Here is a 17849-nt window from a genome sequence, read left to right as displayed (position 1 = left end):
AATGCAGTGCATTCCAGGCAGCATGAAGAAATGGAACCCTATTGAATGCAGGGAATTTAATGCAGCATGATTGAATGCAGTGGATACCTGCAGCATGATTGAATGCTGTGGATTATTAGCAGCAAGGCCCAAAGTATTCCGAATGAATGCAGTGGATAACTGCAGCATGATTGAATGCAGTGGATTTTTTGCAGCATGGCCCAAATCATCCCGATTTAATGCAGGGGATTTTCTGCAGCATGTCCCAAAACATCCCGATTGAATCAGGTGGATTACATGCAGCATGATTGAATGCAGTGGATTTTATGCAGCATGGCCAAAAGCATCCCGATTGAATGCAGTGGATTCCATGCAGCGTCATTGAATGCAGAAGACTCCCTGCATTGTGGCACAATGGATCCCGTATGTATTCAGTTGAGTTCACGCAGTGAGGCCCAATGCATCCCGATTGAATGCAGTGGGTTTTATGCAGCATTGCCAAAAGTATCCCGATTGAGTGCAGTGGATTCCATGCAGCGTCATTGAATGCAGTGGATTCCATGCATTGTGATTGAATGCAGTGTAATTCATGCAGCGTGGTAAAATGCATCCCGATTGAATGCAGTGGATTCCATGCAGCCTGGTAAAATGCACCTCAATTAAATGATGTGGATTCCATGCATCCTGATTGAATGCAGTGGATTCCATGCAGCATGAAGAAATGGAACACTATTGAATGCAGGGTATTTTATGCAGCATGATTGAATGCTGTGGATTCCTGCAGAATTATTGAATGCAGTGGATTTTTTGCAACATGTCCCAAAGCATCTCTGATTTAATGCAGTGGATTCCATGCAGCGTCATTGAATGCTGAGAATTCCATTCATTGTGGCGAAATGGATCACGATTGTGTGCAGTGGAGTCCATGCAGCGAGGCCAAATGCATCTCGATGGAATGCAGTGGATTTTATGCAGCATGGCCCCATGCAACCCGATTGAATGCCGTGGATTCTATGCAGCGTGGTGAAATGCATCCTGATTGAACGCAGTGTATACAATTCAGTGTGGCTAATTGGATCCCTATTGAATGCAGTGGATTCTATGCATCGTTGCCCAATTGATCTCAATTGAATGCAGTGGATTCAATGCAGTGTGGTGCAATGGATACTGATTGAATGCAGGGAATTCAATGCAGCATGGTAAAATTAATCCCGATTGAATGCAGAGGATTCCATGCAGTGTGATTTAATGCAGTGTGATCCATGCAGCATGAAGAAATGGAACCATATTGAATGCAGTGGATTTTATGCAGCATGATTGAATGCAGTGGATTTTTTGCAGAATGGCCCAAAGCATCCTGATTTAATGCAGTGAATTTTCTGCAGCATGTCCCAAAACATCCCGACTGAATGCAGTGGATACGGTGCAGCATGATTGAATGCATTGGATTTTATGCAGCATGACCCACAATATCCCGATTGGATGCACTGGATTCCATGCAGCATGATTGAATGCAGTGGATTTTATGCAGCATGGCCAAAAGCATCCCGATAGAATGCAGTGGATTCCATGCAGCGTCATTGAATGCAGTGGATTCCATGCATTGTGATTGAATGCAGTGTAATTCATGCAGCGTGGTAAAATGCATCCCGATTGAATGCAGTGGATTCCATGCAGCCTGATTGAATGCAGTGGATTCAATGCAGCCTGGTAAAATTAATCCCGATTGAATGCAGAGGATTCCATGCAGTGTGATTTAATGCAGTGTGATCCATGCAGCATGAAGAAATGGAACCCTATTGAATGCAGTGGATTTTATGCAGCATGATTGAATGCAGTGGATTTTTTGCAGAATGGCCCAAAGCATCCTGATTTAATGCAGTGAATTTTCTGCAGCATGTCCCAAAACATCCCGACTGAATGCAGTGGATACGGTGCAGCATGATTGAATGCATTGGATTTTATGCAGCATGACCCACAATATCCCGATTGGATGCACTGGATTCCATGCAGCATGATTGAATGCAGTGGATTTTATGCAGCATGGCCAAAAGCATCCCGATAGAATGCAGTGGATTCCATGCAGCGTCATTGAATGCAGTGGATTCCATGCATTGTGATTGAATGCAGTGTAATTCATGCAGCGTGGTAAAATGCATCCCGATTGAATGCAGTGGATTCCATGCAGCCTGATTGAATGCAGTGGATTCAATGCAGCCTGGTAAAATTAATCCCGATTGAATGCAGAGGATTCCATGCAGTGTGATTTAATGCAGTGTGATCCATGCAGCATGAAGAATTGGAACCCTATTGAATGCAGTGGATGTTATGCAGCATGATTGAATGCAGTGGAGTTTTTGCAGAATGGCCCAAAGCATCCTGATTTAATGCAGTGAATTTTCTGCAGCATGTCCCAAAACATCCCGACTGAATGCAGTGGATACGGTGCAGCATGATTGAATGCATTGGATTTTATGCAGCATGACCCACAATATCCCGATTGGATGCACTGGATTCCATGCAGCATGATTGAATGCAGTGGATTTTATGCAGCATGGCCAAAAGCATCCCGATTGAATGCAGTGGATTCCATGCAGCATAATTGAATGCAGTGGATTCCAGGCAGCATGAAGAAATGGAACCTTATTGAATGCAGTGTATTTTATGCAGCATGATTAAATGCAGTGGATTCCTGCAGCATGATTGAATGCAGTGGATTTTTTGCAGCTTGGCCCAAAGCATCCCGATTTAATGCAGTGGATTTTCTGCAGCATGTCCCAATACATCCCGATTGAATGCAGTGGATTTTATGCAGCATGGCCAAAAGCATCCCGATTGAATGCAGATGATTCCATGCAGCGTCATTGAATGCAGTGGATTCTATGCATTGTATTGAATGCAGTGGATTCCACGCATCCTGGTAAAATGCATCCCGATTGAATGCAGTAGATTCAATGCAGCATGATTGAATGCAGTAGATTTTTTGCAGCTTGGCCCAATGCATCCCGATTTAATGCAGTGGATTTTATTCAGCATGTCCCAAAACATCCCGATTGAATGCAGTGGATACCGTGCAGCATGCCTGATGCAGTGGATTTTATGCATCATGGCCAAAAGCATCCCGATTGAATGCCGAGGATTCCATGCAGCGTCATTGAATGCTGAGAATTCCATTCATTGTGGCGAGATGGATCACGATTGTGTGCAGTGGAGTCCATGCAGCGAGGCCAAATGCATCTCGATGGAATGCAGTGGATTTTATGCAGCATGGCCCCATGCAACCCGATTGAATGCCGTGGATTCCATGCAGCGTGGTGAAATGCATCCTGATTGAATGCAGTGGATTCCATGCAGCATGATTGAATGCAGTGGATTCCATGCAGCCTGGTAAAATGCATCCCTATTGAATGCATTGGATTCCATGCAGCGTGATTGAATTCAGTGTATTCCAGACAGCATGAAGTAATGGAACCCTATTGAATGCAGTTGATTTTATGCAGCATGATTGATTGCAGTGGATTCCTGCGGCATGAATGAATGCAGTGGATTTTTTGCAGCATGGCACAAAGCATTACGATTTAATGCAGTGGATTCCATGCAGCGTCATTGAATATAGAGGACTCCATGTATTGTGCCAAAATGGATCCCGATTGTACTCAGTGCAGTTGACGCAGTGAGGCCCAATGCATCCCGATTGAATGCAGTTGATTTAATGCAGCAGGGCCAAAAGCATCCCGATTGAAGGCAGTGGATTCCATGCAATGTCATTGAATGCAGTGTAATACATGCAGGCTGGTAACATGCATCCAGATTGAATGCAGTGGATTCCATGAAGCATGCTTGAATGCAGTGGATTCCATGCAGCCTGGTAAAATGCATCCCAATTGAATGCAATGGATTCCATGCAGCGTGATTTAATGCAGTGCATTCCAGGCAGCATGAAGAAATGGAACCCTATGGAATGCAGGGAATTTAATGCAGCATGATTGAATGCAGTGGATACCTGCAGCATGATTGAATGCTGTGGATTATTAGCAGCAAGGCCCAAAGTATTCCGAATGAATGCAGTGGATAACTGCAGCATGATTGAATGCAGTGGACTTTTTGCAGCATGGCCCAAATCATCCCGATTTAATGCAGGGGATTTTCTGCAGCATGTCCCAAAACATCCCGATTGAATCAGGTGGATTACATGCAGCATGATTGAATGCAGTGGATTTTATGCAGCATGGCCAAAAGCATCCCGATTGAATGCAGTGGATTCCATGCAGCGTCATTGAATGCAGAAGACTCCCTGCATTGTGGCACAATGGATCCCGTATGTATTCAGTTGAGTTCACCCAGTTAGGCCCAATGCATCCCGATTGAATGCAGTGGGTTTTATGCAGCATTGCCAAAAGTATCCCGATTGAGTGCAGTGGATTCCATGCAGCGTCATTGAATGCAGTGGATTCCATGCATTGTGATTGAATGCAGTGTAATTCATGCAGCGTGGTAAAATGCATCCCGATTGAATGCAGTGGATTCCATGCAGCATGATTGAATGCAGTGGATTCCATGCAGCCTGGTAAAATGCACCTCAATTAAATGATGTGGATTCCATGCATCCTGATTGAATGCAGTGGATTCCATGCAGCATGAAGAAATGGAACACTATTGAATGCAGGGTATTTTATGCAGCATGATTGAATGCTGTGGATTCCTGCAGCATGATTGAATGCAGTGGATTTTTTGCAACATGTCCCAAAGCATCTCTGATTTAATGCAGTGGATTCCATGCAGCGTCATTGAATGCTGAGAATTCCATTCATTGTGGCGAAATGGATCACGATTGTGTGCAGTGGAGTCCATGCAGCGAGGCCAAATGCATCTCGATGGAATGCAGTGGATTTTATGCAGCATGGCCCCATGCAACCCGATTGAATGCCGTGGATTCCATGCAGCGTGGTGAAATGCATCCTGATTGAACGCAGTGTATACCATTCAGTGTGGCTAATTGGATGCCTATTGAATGCAGTGGATTCTATGCATCGTTGCCCAATTGATCTCAATTGAATGCAGTGGATTCAATGCAGTGTGGTGCAATGGATACTGATTGAATGCAGTGGATTCAATGCAGCCTGGTAAAATTAATCCCGATTGAATGCAGAGGATTCCATGCAGTGTGATTTAATGCAGTGTGATCCATGCAGCATGAAGAAATGGAACCATATTGAATGCAGTGGATTTTATGCAGCATGATTGAATGCAGTGGATTTTTTGCAGAATGGCCCAAAGCATCCTGATTTAATGCAGTGAATTTTCTGCAGCATAACCCAAAACATCCCGACTGAATGCAGTGGATACGGTGCAGCATGATTGAATGCATTGGATTTTATGCAGCATGACCCACAATATCCCGATTGGATGCACTGGATTCCATGCAGCATGATTGAATGCAGTGGATTTTATGCAGCATGGCCAAAAGCATCCCGATAGAATGCAGTGGATTCCATGCAGCGTCATTGAATGCAGTGGATTCCATGCATTGTGATTGAATGCAGTGTAATGCATGCAGCGTGGTAAAATGCATCCCGATTGAATGCAGTGGATTCCATGCAGCGTGAATGAATGCAGTGGATTCCATGCAGACGGGTAAAAAGCATCCCGATTTAATGCAGTGGATTCCATGCAGCGTGATTGAATGCAGTGGATTCCATGCAGCCAGGTAAAATGCATCCCGATTGAATGCAGTGAATTTCATGCAGCATGATTGAATGCAGTTGATTCCATGCAGCATGAAGTAATGCAACTCTATTGAATGCAGGGGATTTTATGCAGCATGATTGAATGCAGTGGATTCTTGCAGAATTAATGAATGCAGTGGATTTTTTGCAGCATGTCCCAAAGCATCTCGATTTAATGCAGTGGATTCCATGCAGCGTCATTGAATGCAGAGATTTCCATTCATTGTGGCGAAATGGATCACGATTGTGTGCAGTGGAGGCCATGCAGCGAGGCCAAATGCATCTCGATGGAATGCAGTGGATTTTATGCAGCATGGCCCAAAGCATCCCGATTGAATGCCGTGGATTCCATGCAGTGTGATTGAATACAGTGGAGGCCATGCAGCGTGGTGAAATGCATCCTGATTGAACGCAGTGTATACCATTCTGCGTGGCTAAATGGATCCCAATTGAATGCAGTGGATTCGATGCAGCGTGGCCCAATTGATCTCAATTGAATGCAGTGGATTCAATGCAGTGTGGTGCAATGGATCCTGATTGAATGCAGTGGATTCCATGCATCGTGGCCCAATGGATCCCAATTGAATGCAGTGATATCTATGCAGCGTGATTGAATGCAGTGTATTCCATGCAGCCTGGTAAAATGCATCCCGATTGAATGCAGTGGATTCCATGCAGCCTGATTGAATGCAGTGGATTCCATGCAGCCTGGTAAAATTCATCCCAATTGAATGCAGTGGGTTCCATGCAGCTTGATTGAATGCAGTGTATTCCAAGCAGCATGAAGAAATGGAACCCTATTGAATGCAGTGGATTTTATGCTGCATGATTGAATGCCGTGGTTTCATGCAGCATGATTGAATGCAGTGGATTTTTGCAGCATTGCCCAAAGCATCCCTATATAATGCAGTGGATTTTCTGCAGCATGTCCCAAAACATCCCGATTGAATGAGGTGGATTACATGCAGCATGATTGAATGAAGTGGATTTTATGCAGCATGGCCAAAAGCATCCCGATTGAATGCAGTGGATTCCATGCAGCGTCAGTGAATGCAGAAGACTCCCTGCATTGTGGCACAATGGATCCCATATGTATTTAGTGGAGTCAACACAGTGAGGCCCAGTGCATCCCGATTGAACGCAGTGGATTCCATGCAGCGTCATTGAATGCAGTGGATTCCATGCATTGTGATTGAATGCAGTGTAATCCATGCAACCTGGTAAAATGCATCCCGATTGAATGCAGTGTATTCCATATATTGTGAATGAATGCAGTGTAATACATGCAGCGTGGTAAAATGCATCCTGAATGAATGCAGTGGATTCCATGCAGCATGATTGAATGCAGTATATTCCATGCAGCCTGGTAAAATCCATCTCAATTAAATGCTGTGGATTCCATGCAGCTTGATTGAATGCAGTGTATTCCATGCAGCATGAAGAAATGGAACCCTATTGAATGCAGGGAATTTTATGCAGCATGATTGAATGCAGTGGATTCCTGCAGAATTATTGAATGCAGTGGATTTTTTGCAGCATGTCCCAAAGCATCTCTATTTTATGCAGTGGATTCCATGCAGCGTCATTGAATGCAGAGTATTCCATTCATTGTGGCGAAATGTATCAGGATTGTGTGCTGTGGAGTCAATGCAGCGAGGCCAAATGCATCTCGATTGAATGCAGGGGAATTTATGCAGCATGGCCAAAAGCATCCCGATTGAAGGCAGTGGATTCCATGCAGCATGATTGAATGCAGTGGATTATTTGCAGCATGGCCCAAAGCATCCCGATTGAATGCAGTGGATTCCATGCAGCGTCATTGAATGCAGTGGATTCCATGCATTGTGATTGAATGCAGTGTAATCCATGCAGCCTGGTAAAATGCATCCCGATTGAATGCAGTGGATTCCATGCAGAATGATTGAATGCAGTGGAGTCCTGCAGCATGATTGAATGCAGTGTATTTTTTGAAGCTTGGCCCAAAGCATCCCGATTTACTGCAGTGGATATTCTGCAGCATGTCCCAAAACATCCCGATTGAATGCAGTGGATACTGTGCAGCATGTTTGAATGCAGTGGATTTTATGCAGCATGGCCAAAAGCATCCTGATTGAATGCAGTGGATTCCATGCAGCCTCATTGAATGCAGTGGATTCCATGCATTGTGATTGAATGCAGTGAAATCCATGCAGCCTGGTAAAATGCATCCCGATTGAATGCAGTGGATTCCATGCAGCCTGATTGAATGCAGTGGATTCCATGCAGCCTGGTAAAATGCATCCCTATTGAATGCATTGGATTCCATGCAGCGTGATTGAATTCAGTGTATTCCAGACAGCATGAAGTAATGGAACCCTATTGAATGCAGTTGATTTTATGCAGCATGATTGATTGCAGTGGATTCCTGCGGCATGAATGAATGCAGTGGATTTTTTGCAGCATGGCACAAAGCATTACGATTTAATGCAGTGGATTCCATGCAGCGTCATTGAATATAGAGGACTCCATGTATTGTGCCAAAATGGATCCCGATTGTACTCAGTGCAGTTGACGCAGTGAGGCCCAATGCATCCCGATTGAATGCAGTTGATTTAATGCAGCAGGGCCAAAAGCATCCCGATTGAAGGCAGTGGATTCCATGCAATGTCATTGAATGCAGTGTAATACATGCAGCCTGGTAACATGCATCCGGATTGAATGCAGTGGATTCCATGAAGCATGCTTGAATGCAGTGGATTCCATGCAGCCTGGTAAAATGCATCCCAATTGAATGCAATGGATTCCATGCAGCGTGATTTAATGCAGTGCATTCCAGGCAGCATGAAGAAATGGAACCCTATTGAATGCAGGGAATTTAATGCAGCATGATTGAATGCAGTGGATACCTGCAGCATGATTGAATGCTATGGATTATTAGCAGCAAGGCCCAAAGTATTCCGAATGAATGCAGTGGATACCTGCAGCAGGATTGAATGCAGTGGATTTTTTGCAGCATGGCCCAAATCATCCCGATTTAATGCAAGGGATTTTCTGCAGCATGTCCCAAAACATCCCGATTGAATCAGGTGGATTAGATGCAGCATGATTGAATGCAGTGGATTTTATGCAGCATGGCCAAAAGCATCCCGATTGAATGCAGTGGATTCCATGCAGCGTCATTGAATGCAGAAGACTCCCTGCATTGTGGCACAATGGATCCCGTATGTATTCAGTTGAGTTCACGCAGTGAGGCCCAATGCATCCCGATTGAATGCAGTGGGTTTTATGCAGCATTGCCAAAATTATCCCGATTGAGTGCAGTGGATTCCATGCAGCGTCATTGAATGCAGTGGATTCCATGCATTGTGATTGAATGCAGTGTAATTCATGCAGTGTGGTAAAATGCATCCCGATTGAATGCAGTGGATTCCATGCAGCATGATTGAATGCAGTGGATTCCATGCAGCCTGGTAAAATGCACCTCAATTAAATGATGTGGATTCCATGCATCCTGATTGAATGCAGTGTATTCCATGCAGCATGAAGAAATGGAACACTATTGAATGCAGGCTATTTTATGCAGCATGATTGAATGCTGTGGATTCCTGCAGCATGATTGAATGCAGTGGATTTTTTGCAACATGTCCCAAAGCATCTCTGATTTAATGCAGTGGATTCCATGCAGCGTCATTGAATGCTGAGAATTCCATTCATTGTGGCGAAATGGATCACGATTGTGTGCAGTGGAGTCCATGCAGCGAGGCCAAATGCATCTCGATGGAATGCAGTGGATTTTATGCAGCATGGCCCCATGCAACCCGATTGAATGCCGTGGATTCCATGCAGCGTGGTGAAATGCATCCTGATTGAACGCAGTGTATACCATTCAGTGTGGCTAATTGGATGCCTATTGAATGCAGTGGATTCTATGCATCGTTGCCCAATTGATCTCAATTGAATGCAGTGGATTCAATGCAGTGTGGTGCAATGGATACTGATTGAATGCAGTGGATTCAATGCAGCCTGGTAAAATTAATCCCGATTGAATGCAGAGGATTCCATGCAGTGTGATTTAATGCAGTGTGATCCATGCAGCATGAAGAAATGGAACCATATTGAATGCAGTGGATTTTATGCAGCATGATTGAATGCAGTGGATTTTTTGCAGAATGGCCCAAAGCATCCTGATTTAATGCAGTGAATTTTCTGCAGCATGTCCCAAAACATCCCGACTGAATGCAGTGGATACGGTGCAGCATGATGGAATGCATTGGATTTTATGCAGCATGACCCACAATATCCCGATTGGATGCACTGGATTCCATGCAGCATGATTGAATGCAGTGGATTTTATGCAGCGTGGCCAAAAGCATCCCGATAGAATGCAGTGGATTCCATGCAGCGTCATTGAATGCAGTGGATTCCATGCATTGTGATTGAATGCAGTGTAATGCATGCAGCCTGGTAAAATGCATCCCGATTGAATGCAGTGGATTCCATGCAGCATGATTGAATGCAGTGGATTCCATGCAGCCTGGTAAAATGCATCCCTATTGAATGCATTGGATTCCATGCAGCGTGATTGAATTCAGTGTATTCCAGACAACATGAAGTAATGGAACCCTATTGAATGCAGTTGATTTTATGCAGCATGATTGATTGCAGTGGATTCCTGCGGCATGAATGAATGCAGTGGATTTTTTGCAGCATGGCACAAAGCATTACGATTTAATGCAGTGGATTCCATGCAGCGTCATTGAATATAGAGGACTCCATGTATTGTGCCAAAATGGATCCCGATTGTACTCAGTGCAGTTGACGCAGTGAGGCCCAATGCATCCCGATTGAATGCAGTTGATTTAATGCAGCAGGGCCAAAAGCATCCCGATTGAAGGCAGTGGATTCCATGCAATGTCATTGAATGCAGTGTAATACATGCAGCCTGGTAACATGCATCCGGATTGAATGCAGTGGATTCCATGAAGCATGCTTGAATGCAGTGGATTCCATGCAGCCTGGTAAAATGCATCCCAATTGAATGCAATGGATTCCATGCAGCATGATTTAATGCAGTGCATTCCAGGCAGCATGAAGAAATGGAACCCTATTGAATGCAGGGAATTTAATGCAGCATGATTGAATGCAGTGGATACCTGCAGCATGATTGAATGCTGTGGATTATTAGCAGCAAGGCCCAAAGTATTCCGAATGAATGCAGTGGATAACTGCAGCATGATTGAATGCAGTGGATTTTTTGCAGCATGGCCCAAATCATCCCGATTTAATGCAGGGGATTTTCTGCAGCATGTCCCAAAACATCCCGATTGAATCAGGTGGATTACATGCAGCATGATTGAATGCAGTGGATTTTATGCAGCATGGCCAAAAGCATCCCGATTGAATGCAGTGGATTCCATGCAGCGTCATTGAATGCAGAAGACTCCCTGCATTGTGGCACAATGGATCCCGTATGTATTCAGTTGAGTTCACGCAGTGAGGCCCAATGCATCCCGATTGAATGCAGTGGGTTTTATGCAGCATTGCCAAAAGTATCCCGATTGAGTGCAGTGGATTCCATGCAGCGTCATTGAATGCAGTGGATTCCATGCATTGTGATTGAATGCAGTGTAATTCATGCAGCGTGGTAAAATGCATCCCGATTGAATGCAGTGGATTCCATGCAGCCTGGTAAAATGCACCTCAATTAAATGATGTGGATTCCATGCATCCTGATTGAATGCAGTGGATTCCATGCAGCATGAAGAAATGGAACACTATTGAATGCAGGGTATTTTATGCAGCATGATTGAATGCTGTGGATTCCTGCAGAATTATTGAATGCAGTGGATTTTTTGCAACATGTCCCAAAGCATCTCTGATTTAATGCAGTGGATTCCATGCAGCGTCATTGAATGCTGAGAATTCCATTCATTGTGGCGAAATGGATCACGATTGTGTGCAGTGGAGTCCATGCAGCGAGGCCAAATGCATCTCGATGGAATGCAGTGGATTTTATGCAGCATGGCCCCATGCAACCCGATTGAATGCCGTGGATTCTATGCAGCGTGGTGAAATGCATCCTGATTGAACGCAGTGTATACAATTCAGTGTGGCTAATTGGATCCCTATTGAATGCAGTGGATTCTATGCATCGTTGCCCAATTGATCTCAATTGAATGCAGTGGATTCAATGCAGTGTGGTGCAATGGATACTGATTGAATGCAGGGAATTCAATGCAGCATGGTAAAATTAATCCCGATTGAATGCAGAGGATTCCATGCAGTGTGATTTAATGCAGTGTGATCCATGCAGCATGAAGAAATGGAACCATATTGAATGCAGTGGATTTTATGCAGCATGATTGAATGCAGTGGATTTTTTGCAGAATGGCCCAAAGCATCCTGATTTAATGCAGTGAATTTTCTGCAGCATGTCCCAAAACATCCCGACTGAATGCAGTGGATACGGTGCAGCATGATTGAATGCATTGGATTTTATGCAGCATGACCCACAATATCCCGATTGGATGCACTGGATTCCATGCAGCATGATTGAATGCAGTGGATTTTATGCAGCATGGCCAAAAGCATCCCGATAGAATGCAGTGGATTCCATGCAGCGTCATTGAATGCAGTGGATTCCATGCATTGTGATTGAATGCAGTGTAATTCATGCAGCGTGGTAAAATGCATCCCGATTGAATGCAGTGGATTCCATGCAGCCTGATTGAATGCAGTGGATTCAATGCAGCCTGGTAAAATTAATCCCGATTGAATGCAGAGGATTCCATGCAGTGTGATTTAATGCAGTGTGATCCATGCAGCATGAAGAAATGGAACCCTATTGAATGCAGTGGATTTTATGCAGCATGATTGAATGCAGTGGATTTTTTGCAGAATGGCCCAAAGCATCCTGATTTAATGCAGTGAATTTTCTGCAGCATGTCCCAAAACATCCCGACTGAATGCAGTGGATACGGTGCAGCATGATTGAATGCATTGGATTTTATGCAGCATGACCCACAATATCCCGATTGGATGCACTGGATTCCATGCAGCATGATTGAATGCAGTGGATTTTATGCAGCATGGCCAAAAGCATCCCGATAGAATGCAGTGGATTCCATGCAGCGTCATTGAATGCAGTGGATTCCATGCATTGTGATTGAATGCAGTGTAATTCATGCAGCGTGGTAAAATGCATCCCGATTGAATGCAGTGGATTCCATGCAGCCTGATTGAATGCAGTGGATTCAATGCAGCCTGGTAAAATTAATCCCGATTGAATGCAGAGGATTCCATGCAGTGTGATTTAATGCAGTGTGATCCATGCAGCATGAAGAATTGGAACCCTATTGAATGCAGTGGATTTTATGCAGCATGATTGAATGCAGTGGAGTTTTTGCAGAATGGCCCAAAGCATCCTGATTTAATGCAGTGAATTTTCTGCAGCATGTCCCAAAACATCCCGACTGAATGCAGTGGATACGGTGCAGCATGATTGAATGCATTGGATTTTATGCAGCATGACCCACAATATCCCGATTGGATGCACTGGATTCCATGCAGCATGATTGAATGCAGTGGATTTTATGCAGCATGGCCAAAAGCATCCCGATAGAATGCAGTGGATTCCATGCAGCGTCATTGAATGCAGTGGATTCCATGCATTGTGATTGAATGCAGTGTAATTCATGCAGCGTGGTAAAATGCATCCCGATTGAATGCAGTGGATTCCATGCAGCCTGATTGAATGCAGTGGATTCCATGCAGCCTGATAAAATTCATTCCATTTGAATGCAGTGGATTCCATGCAGTGTGATTTAATGCAGTGTGATCCATGCAGCCTGGTAAAATGAATCCCGATTGAATGCAGTGGATTCCATGCAGCATAATTGAATGCAGTGGATTCCAGGCAGCATGAAGAAATGGAACCTTATTGAATGCAGTGTATTTTATGCAGCATGATTAAATGCAGTGGATTCCTGCAGCATGATTGAATGCAGTGGATTTTTTGCAGCTTGGCCCAAAGCATCCCGATTTAATGCAGTGGATTTTCTGCAGCATGTCCCAATACATCCCGATTGAATGCAGTGGATTTTATGCAGCATGGCCAAAAGCATCCCGATTGAATGCAGATGATTCCATGCAGCGTCATTGAATGCAGTGGATTCTATGCATTGTATTGAATGCAGTGGATTCCACGCATCCTGGTAAAATGCATCCCGATTGAATGCAGTAGATTCAATGCAGCATGATTGAATGCAGTAGATTTTTTGCAGCTTGGCCCAATGCATCCCGATTTAATGCAGTGGATTTTATTCAGCATGTCCCAAAACATCCCGATTGAATGCAGTGGATACCGTGCAGCATGCCTGATGCAGTGGATTTTATGCATCATGGCCAAAAGCATCCCGATTGAATGCCGAGGATTCCATGCAGCGTCATTGAATGCTGAGAATTCCATTCATTGTGGCGAGATGGATCACGATTGTGTGCAGTGGAGTCCATGCAGCGAGGCCAAATGCATCTCGATGGAATGCAGTGGATTTTATGCAGCATGGCCCCATGCAACCCGATTGAATGCCGTGGATTCCATGCAGCGTGGTGAAATGCATCCTGATTGAATGCAGTGGATTCCATGCAGCATGATTGAATGCAGTGGATTCCATGCAGCCTGGTAAAATGCATCCCTATTGAATGCATTGGATTCCATGCAGCGTGATTGAATTCAGTGTATTCCAGACAGCATGAAGTAATGGAACCCTATTGAATGCAGTTGATTTTATGCAGCATGATTGATTGCAGTGGATTCCTGCGGCATGAATGAATGCAGTGGATTTTTTGCAGCATGGCACAAAGCATTACGATTTAATGCAGTGGATTCCATGCAGCGTCATTGAATATAGAGGACTCCATGTATTGTGCCAAAATGGATCCCGATTGTACTCAGTGCAGTTGACGCAGTGAGGCCCAATGCATCCCGATTGAATGCAGTTGATTTAATGCAGCAGGGCCAAAAGCATCCCGATTGAAGGCAGTGGATTCCATGCAATGTCATTGAATGCAGTGTAATACATGCAGGCTGGTAACATGCATCCAGATTGAATGCAGTGGATTCCATGAAGCATGCTTGAATGCAGTGGATTCCATGCAGCCTGGTAAAATGCATCCCAATTGAATGCAATGGATTCCATGCAGCGTGATTTAATGCAGTGCATTCCAGGCAGCATGAAGAAATGGAACCCTATGGAATGCAGGGAATTTAATGCAGCATGATTGAATGCAGTGGATACCTGCAGCATGATTGAATGCTGTGGATTATTAGCAGCAAGGCCCAAAGTATTCCGAATGAATGCAGTGGATAACTGCAGCATGATTGAATGCAGTGGACTTTTTGCAGCATGGCCCAAATCATCCCGATTTAATGCAGGGGATTTTCTGCAGCATGTCCCAAAACATCCCGATTGAATCAGGTGGATTACATGCAGCATGATTGAATGCAGTGGATTTTATGCAGCATGGCCAAAAGCATCCCGATTGAATGCAGTGGATTCCATGCAGCGTCATTGAATGCAGAAGACTCCCTGCATTGTGGCACAATGGATCCCGTATGTATTCAGTTGAGTTCACCCAGTTAGGCCCAATGCATCCCGATTGAATGCAGTGGGTTTTATGCAGCATTGCCAAAAGTATCCCGATTGTGTGCAGTGGATTCCATGCAGCGTCATTGAATGCAGTGGATTCCATGCATTGTGATTGAATGCAGTGTAATTCATGCAGCGTGGTAAAATGCATCCCGATTGAATGCAGTGGATTCCATGCAGCATGATTGAATGCAGTGGATTCCATGCAGCCTGGTAAAATGCACCTCAATTAAATGATGTGGATTCCATGCATCCTGATTGAATGCAGTGGATTCCATGCAGCATGAAGAAATGGAACACTATTGAATGCAGGGTATTTTATGCAGCATGATTGAATGCTGTGGATTCCTGCAGCATGATTGAATGCAGTGGATTTTTTGCAACATGTCCCAAAGCATCTCTGATTTAATGCAGTGGATTCCATGCAGCGTCATTGAATGCTGAGAATTCCATTCATTGTGGCGAAATGGATCACGATTGTGTGCAGTGGAGTCCATGCAGCGAGGCCAAATGCATCTCGATGGAATGCAGTGGATTTTATGCAGCATGGCCCCATGCAACCCGATTGAATGCCGTGGATTCCATGCAGCGTGGTGAAATGCATCCTGATTGAACGCAGTGTATACCATTCAGTGTGGCTAATTGGATGCCTATTGAATGCAGTGGATTCTATGCATCGTTGCCCAATTGATCTCAATTGAATGCAGTGGATTCAATGCAGTGTGGTGCAATGGATACTGATTGAATGCAGTGGATTCAATGCAGCCTGGTAAAATTAATCCCGATTGAATGCAGAGGATTCCATGCAGTGTGATTTAATGCAGTGTGATCCATGCAGCATGAAGAAATGGAACCATATTGAATGCAGTGGATTTTATGCAGCATGATTGAATGCAGTGGATTTTTTGCAGAATGGCCCAAAGCATCCTGATTTAATGCAGTGAATTTTCTGCAGCATAACCCAAAACATCCCGACTGAATGCAGTGGATACGGTGCAGCATGATTGAATGCATTGGATTTTATGCAGCATGACCCACAATATCCCGATTGGATGCACTGGATTCCATGCAGCATGATTGAATGCAGTGGATTTTATGCAGCATGGCCAAAAGCATCCCGATAGAATGCAGTGGATTCCATGCAGCGTCATTGAATGCAGTGGATTCCATGCATTGTGATTGAATGCAGTGTAATGCATGCAGCGTGGTAAAATGCATCCCGATTGAATGCAGTGGATTCCATGCAGCGTGAATGAATGCAGTGGATTCCATGCAGACGGGTAAAAAGCATCCCGATTTAATGCAGTGGATTCCATGCAGCGTGATTGAATGCAGTGGATTCCATGCAGCCAGGTAAAATGCATCCCCATTGAATGCAGTGAATTTCATGCAGCATGATTGAATGCAGTTGATTCCATGCAGCATGAAGTAATGCAACTCTATTGAATGCAGGGGATTTTATGCAGCATGATTGAATGCAGTGGATTCTTGCAGAATTAATGAATGCAGTGGATTTTTTGCAGCATGTCCCAAAGCATCTCGATTTAATGCAGTGGATTCCATGCAGCGTCATTGAATGCAGAGATTTCCATTCATTGTGGCGAAATGGATCACGATTGTGTGCAGTGGAGGCCATGCAGCGAGGCCAAATGCATCTCGATGGAATGCAGTGGATTTTATGCAGCATGGCCCAAAGCATCCCGATTGAATGCCGTGGATTCCATGCAGTGTGATTGAATACAGTGGAGGCCATGCAGCGTGGTGAAATGCATCCTGATTGAACGCAGTGTATACCATTCTGCGTGGCTAAATGGATCCCAATTGAATGCAGTGGATTCGATGCAGCGTGGCCCAATTGATCTCAATTGAATGCAGTGGATTCAATGCAGTGTGGTGCAATGGATCCTGATTGAATGCAGTGGATTCCATGCATCGTGGCCCAATGGATCCCAATTGAATGCAGTGATATCTATGCAGCGTGATTGAATGCAGTGTATTCCATGCAGCCTGGTAAAATGCATCCCGATTGAATGCAGTGGATTCCATGCAGCCTGATTGAATGCAGTGGATTCCATGCAGCCTGGTAAAATTCATCCCAATTGAATGCAGTGGGTTCCATGCAGCTTGATTGAATGCAGTGTATTCCAAGCAGCATGAAGAAATGGAACCCTATTGAATGCAGTGGATTTTATGCAGCATGATTGAATGCCGTGGTTTCATGCAGCATGATTGAATGCAGTGGATTTTTGCAGCATTGCCCAAAGCATCCCTATATAATGCAGTGGATTTTCTGCAGCATGTCCGAAAACATCCCGATTGAATGAGGTGGATTACATGCAGCATGATTGAATGAAGTGGATTTTATGCAGCATGGCCAAAAGCATCCCGATTGAATGCAGTGGATTCCATGCAGCGTCAGTGAATGCAGAAGACTCCCTGCATTGTGGCACAATGGATCCCATATGTATTTAGTGGAGTCAACACAGTGAGGCCCAGTGCATCCCGATTGAACGCAGTG

The sequence above is a fragment of the Sus scrofa genome, chromosome 14 (genome assembly GCF_054392235.1).
Source record: "Sus scrofa isolate SSC_HxYL_T2T_F1_AM1 chromosome 14, Sscrofa_HxYL_maternal_Yorkshire_Landrace_v2.0, whole genome shotgun sequence".
Lineage (NCBI taxonomy): Eukaryota > Metazoa > Chordata > Mammalia > Artiodactyla > Suidae > Sus > Sus scrofa.
This window is presented reverse-complemented; position numbering follows the sequence as displayed.